Below are 6,000 nucleotides of genomic sequence, written 5' to 3'. Positions count from 1 at the left end.
GATCTATTCATGGCCTGAAATTCGGCGATGCTCAAGCCAGATCAGACTGTTAAGTGCCTCTGCTCCACTCCGGGCTTCTCCCGGGCTACGGCTTGGAAACTACAAGGCCCAGCAGGCATCTGCAGGGGAGGAGGAGGAGGTGGGACTAGCGCCGGGTGGGAGTGAGAGAGCGAGCCCTCGCGCCTCGCCGGCGCACAGCGCTCGGAGCGCTCCTGCGGGTACCGTTGCGGGGCTCTCGGCAGCGGGTGGCGCCGATCGGGATCCGGGACGCCGGTGCAGCCGCCGTTTGCCGAAGACCCGGGCTGCACAGGGAGCTGGGCCGCAACGTCCCGACTGGACGGACACTGTGCTTAGCGCATTGCGGCGACCTCGCCTTTCCCGGCCGCGAGCGCGCGCCGCAGCTGGAAAAGCAGCGGATCCCGAAGACTTTTCTCCGTTCCCAGGGGCGCACCACACCAGTGCAGCAGTCAGTGGACGTCGTGGCCCCCGGAGGGGCTATGGAACCCGGATTACCAGAAGCTTGAGGAGCCGCCGCCGCGTTCTGGAGAGCGGGGGGCGCACGATCTGGGGACCCCCGGCGGCGGACCCAAGCCCTCCCCCCCGCCCCGCCTCCGGGGCACCAGCTTCGGCTCCATTGTTCCCGCCCGGGCTGGAGGCGCCGGGTTCCGAGTGCCGCCAGGAGTCGTGCCTTGGCCGCCGAGCTCTCGCGACCCGGCCAGGACCTGAACGGAGCCCGGAGACGACCGACCCGAGCGCAAGACACAGACACCCGCCGCGCCACGGCGAGCTCTCCAGAGGCGGGACTGCAGCGCCAAGTGAGGTAAGAGTCGCCGGCGTCCGCAGAGCCGGCTGACTGGGCGTCCCGAGCGGCCCCCGCGCTTCGCCCGCCACAGCCCGCGCCTCCCTCTTCCGATCTCCCCTCCACCCCACCCCCGGCTCCACTCCCTCCCTGGCGCCCCTGTCCCTCCTCCCTCGGCCAACGTCGCCGCCCGCGCCCCCTCCCCGCGCGGGGCCCGCTGCTGCTGCCCGCTGCCCAACTTTTCCGCCAACTCGCGCTCCGGAGCTGGCGAGGCAGCTGCAGCGCTCCGAGTCCAGACCCCGACCCTCGGGGGAGAGGAGAAGGCGGCGGAGGCCGTGGGTTCCCGCGGGGAGGGGGACGGGAGTGGACTGCGAGGTGAGTGTGTGTGTGTGTGTGTGTGTGTGTGCAAAACACTCCATCTCTTTTGGTCCTCTTGTGAAGATTCACCCCCCCCATTTCAGCCGGTGGCTTTGGGCGCAACACCCCACATCTGGGATCTTTTCAAGTGTTTTTCCGCGTCCGGGCAAGTCTGGGGTCCGAGTTGGGGGCTTGAGAAGGAAAGAAAGTGGCGGGGAAGGCTAGCTTGTCTTGGAATAGGTTTGAAGGAGGTGTCGTCACCAAATGGCTGAATCGGCTTTAGCGGAGAGCGAGCAAAAGATTCCCCCTTTTCGAGGGGTGGTGGTGGTGATGTTCTATTTAAGTCTTAGACCTGGAGGGTTTCCGAAGGGGTCTGGGGAAGGGGAGGGGGACTGCGGGGTCTGGGTCGTTCTGGGAAGCAGGGGAAGGGATGAGGACTGGTCCGGTGCGGAGTCCTCCGTTGCCCGCTTGTTGCTTCTCTGTCCCAGACCCCCTCTCCGCGCTTCCCGCGTCTCCTCTAGTGGTGTCGCTGGCGAGATGAGACAGGCGAGTACACATATTTTTTTGGAGGAATTTACTGACTTTTTTATGGTGGGGTTTGCATTTACCCCCCCAGTGAAGCAACTGGGCACCTTGGGAGCGCAGGAGGAGTTCTCTTTTTCTGGGTCTAGAAGCTATTAACTCATTTGCAAAGCATTTCGACGTCGTTTTTCTCCCCTACCCAACCCCCCATTTCCCAGATGTAGCTGCCGCATCTGGTTCCGTTTCACCCTACACGGGTACACCGCAGCCACATTATTAAACATCCCTCTTCCTCCCCTCCCCCTCCTAAATTAAAACTGAGATTCTTCCACTAGTCCTTCCTACCACCACCCCTTAATATTTCTTGAGACGTGGAGAGAAGACTTTGGTTTGGAAGAGAAAAGAAAGTTGTGGATCGCAAGTGATTTTGAATTCCTCCACACTAGACTCTCCTGCTGGTGGCGAGCGATGGGTGGCCGGGGTTGTGCGGGAGAATCAGCTTGGGAGATGCAGCCATAATTCCCTGGACCCATTTGGGAGCAGCTTGCTCACAAGAGGTGGCCGTTGTCGGTGGGTCTGGGCCAAGATAGGCCTTGACGTGTACTGGAACCAAAGCATCGCCTCGCCTCGCCCTTTAATTATAGTTGGAGCGTCTGTCCCGTGTGGACACTGCAAGCCCACCTATCGCCACGCGTCTGGGTTCCTCGCGGGGTTCTGTCCTTGATACGGGAGCAAGCAGGGTGCAGCAGCTGATGCTGTTGGAGCCAGAGGCACCTTATGTTTTCAGTGAGTTCCTTGGGTTGCAGCCCTCGGAAACTGAAAATGGAGTGTTTGGCCGTTTAAACAATGACTACAGGACTAGGGAAGGAATGTACACTTTTTTTTTTTTTTTTGCAGTACTCTTTCGTGGGGGGGGGGGGGACAAGCAAAGCATCCAAAGGGTCCAAAGTTGGTGTCAGGGTGGGGAGAATTGGTGCCTTTCGCCCTCTCCAGTCTTTTAAATTGAAAACACTTCTCTGGTTTCCTCCTTGGGGCGGCAGTTTTGGAGGCTGTAATGAAATCGCACTTTCTCTAGACATGGTAATTAAGGTGACTGTTTCCTTCGCAGATGTACCCTGGTCTTTGCACCTCCGGACCAGTGCTTTTTTTGGAATAGTACCTAAATTGTAGAACCATCGCCCTGAGATGGTTAAGTAGAAAGTGGCCGTTTTCCTTCCTTGGCCAGGCTCCGGGTTTCTCTGAGACTTGTTTTAAAGCTAAGTAGCAGGGCCCCTGGGACTGGACTGGCCATGGTCTGGCCAATTACCCCCACGCTGGGGTGGTGTCCCTTCCTTTCAGTGACCTAAGGCCGGCAATCTCAACTAATACCCGCCAACTGTCCTGGTGGCTGGCCTTCCTCCCTAATGGCTTGTTTACATATTTCCCCACTTGGGACACACTTCTGAGACCCTGTTGACCCCTTAGTGCTGAGTGTTTGGGGACTGAGACGCTTTCTGGGGGCTTGGCTCCAGCCGGGACAGTTCTATATCTCATCAGTGACAAGTTACTTGAAATGTGTTGCTTTTACTCTTAGTCATAGCTGAGTGTCAGCTTTTCAGTGATGGGCCATGGATTGAGAGTCACGTGTACTCCCAATGCCAGTTTCAAAAGTATTTTCACAATGGGAGGATGGATAAACGTGGACATTACTTCCTTGGGTTCCAGGGTATAGCCTTAGAGTGGTGTTTTCCTTGGCCTTAGGCCATGAAGCTTGTTGGAAGGTTCAGTCCCCTTTGGTACCCTTTGAATAGCAAGCGAAGCAAAGGGACAGAAGGAACAGAGGGACATGACAAATGTCACCGTCTCCTTACAAGAGAAGATGAGACTATATATAGACACCCTCCACCGGAACTACCTTTATCCAGGGTGGACTCCAGATGAGAAAATTGAATGGGGCGTCGGGTAGGCAGACTCCAACCTTCGAGACCAAAGACAATCTTTAGACCTTGCTGTTAGTGATCTGCTATTTGCTTATTAGTGATATTGACCTGATGCAAGACTCTTAAAAGCTCTTTGTTCGTGTGAACTTGGGGCTTAGCAGCTAGTGTCTCCAAAGGCCCTTTTCTTTCATTTTTTTTAATTCTTAAAATTACATTTATTTACTCATTTATTCATGTGTGTGCACAAGGGTGCCACAGCGCTCCAGTGGAGATCAGAGAATAGGTTGCAAGATGTGGTTCTCGGCCTGGAGAGATGGTGGCTCAGCAGTTAAGAGTCCTGGCTTAAGCTGGGCGGTGGTGGCGCACACCTTTAATCCCAGCACGCAGGAAGCAGAGGCGGGCGAATCTCCCTGAGTTCCAGGCCAGCCAAGGCTACACAGAGGAACCTGACTGGTTTAAAAAGGACACTGGCTGCGATTCCAGAGGATTTGGGTTCCGTTCCCAGCATGCACATCAGACAGTTCACAAGAACTCTGTGTCTCCGCAGATACCTGCACTGGCACGCACCTATGTGTAATTGAAAATAAATTTTGTTTAAAAAAAAGAAAAACTATTTAGTTCTCATCTCCCATGTGAGTTCAAGGGCTTCCTCTCTTACCTGCTGAGCTATGTTGCTGATCCCAACGGCCCTTTCCTTGCCTCTAAGTTTTGTAATCTCTTTTATCCAAATGGCTGTTGAGCTTCAGAAGAAATACGGTATCGCTCAGCATCCCTGCACTCTGGAGGGAAAAGTATAAAGGTCAGGAGTTCAAGGCCATCCTACATGCTGAGTTTGAAGCCAGTGTGGGCCTGTGGGGACCCCATTTCCTCCCTGGAAAGTCTGGGCCTCCGCCGCAGGAGGAAGAGTGAGCCTTGACTCCAAGGTCTTGCTCTGAAAAGGGCCTCACTTTCCTCACTTAGGAGGAGTTTAATTTCCTCTTGGGAAATTTGTCTTGCATTTTCCTTTCCCAGGGCTCTGGAAGAGGTCTAATAAAATGCACCCAGGAGTCCAGATGTGGGTCTTTAGAGAAGGTGCTGGTGTTTCCAGAGGTCAAATACCTCATATGGGATAGACTGTCTTTTCCCTCTTACGCCTGCATTGCTTTTAAATGGGAGCTCTACTCACTACCACCCTCGAGGAAGACGCTTTATTTGTGGGCACTCCTCCGCCCCCCTCCCCAGCCAAGCCTGGAAATGAGTAGTGTTCACCTAGGTAAGGGATTCCACTAAACTCAAAACTCTTGAGCGATCCCTCCAGCCCGTTTGTTTGGTTTCCGAGTCTGGTTCTCATCTAGGCCCAGGCCGGCCTCAAACTTGAGATACTCCTATCTCGACCTTCCTATCCCGACCTCTCGAGTGTCAGTGAGATGATGCACACACCATACCCCCATACAGCCATTACTAATTTTTCAATATAAAATACTTTAGATACTTTCCATATGTGTGAAAACACACATACATACACACACAGGAATTCACTTTGTTTCAGCAGTGTTAGGAATTGAACCCAGGGCCTTTTATCTGCTAGGCAAGCAGTTTCACTACTGAGCTAACCCTCCCAGCTTTGTTGACAGTCATTTGGATATTTTTTTAACAGAGGTGCAAGGTAATCTCAGCCTCTTGGTCTTAGACTACCCTCTTGGGCATGTCTTTCTTTCTGAAAGCAGGTTTCCTTCTCTTAATCCCCATGCTTAAAATGTTTTTAATAAACCAAACTTCGTTATAAAACACACACACACACAATTAGCATTTATTTTTCTTTTCTTTTTATCTGTGTGTATAAGTGTGTGTCCATGTGTTTGAGTATGCACACATGTCACAGGGCTTAGAGCCTAACTCACTAGAACGAAGGATGGTCCTCAACTACAGCAGCAAGCTGAGTCATCTCCAGCCCCACCAGCAGCATTTCTTTTGTACCAGTCTCAATTTTGTAAACAAAACTACGCTAGCGTTTAAAAATGTTTGTTAAAGTGATGTGCGGGATAAGTTAGCTCTGCCGTTTAGTAAGTCAGATCCCAGTCTGAAGGGATTCATACTTCTGTATTACAGTCCTTAATTCTGGGGCCTCGGTATGCTTAGAACATTTCTCTGTTGGTATTGTGGCTGGTTAGCACAGGGAACCGGCTGTGGCATCCCCCCCCCCCCCCCCCCCCGCCGCCCATAGTCTAATCTGTTTTCTTGAAGAATAGCTACAGGTTGAGAAACCTGGACTCTCAGATGTTCATGTCATGTTGGCAGTCAAAGAGTTTCAGGCTGTAAAACATTTGGATCTTTTCTGGCAAAGCCTCTCTAAATATCCTCCTGCTCCACGGAAGCCTGCCCTTTCTCGGTGTCCTGGTTAGGGTTTCCATTGCTCTCTGATGC

The 6,000-nt window shown here is 53.2% G+C and overlaps 1 protein-coding gene across 19 annotated transcripts in view; it reads left to right on the top strand.

Moving 5' to 3' along the window:
- The first annotated feature begins 539 nt into the window (after positions 1–539).
- Fgfr1 (fibroblast growth factor receptor 1) overlaps positions 540–6,000 on the top strand; it is a 54,670-nt gene continuing 49,209 nt past the window's right edge. For 16 of the 19 annotated variants that reach the window (XM_087900995.1, XM_087900994.1, XM_087900993.1 and 13 more), the window contains exon 1: positions 686–820. The gene's annotated coding sequence lies outside the window, so the exon portion shown is untranslated. Of the gene's footprint in view, positions 821–1,035; positions 1,175–6,000 lie in introns of those variants that run through there. The other 3 variants (XM_087900987.1, XM_087900990.1, XM_087900977.1) reach the window with 3 other exon arrangements.

Source organism: Myodes glareolus, chromosome 23 (assembly GCF_982192425.1).
Source record: "Myodes glareolus chromosome 23, mMyoGla1.1, whole genome shotgun sequence".
Lineage (NCBI taxonomy): Eukaryota > Metazoa > Chordata > Mammalia > Rodentia > Cricetidae > Myodes > Myodes glareolus.
Note: the sequence above shows the minus strand (reverse complement) of the source record. Positions and strands in the feature narration are given on the sequence as shown.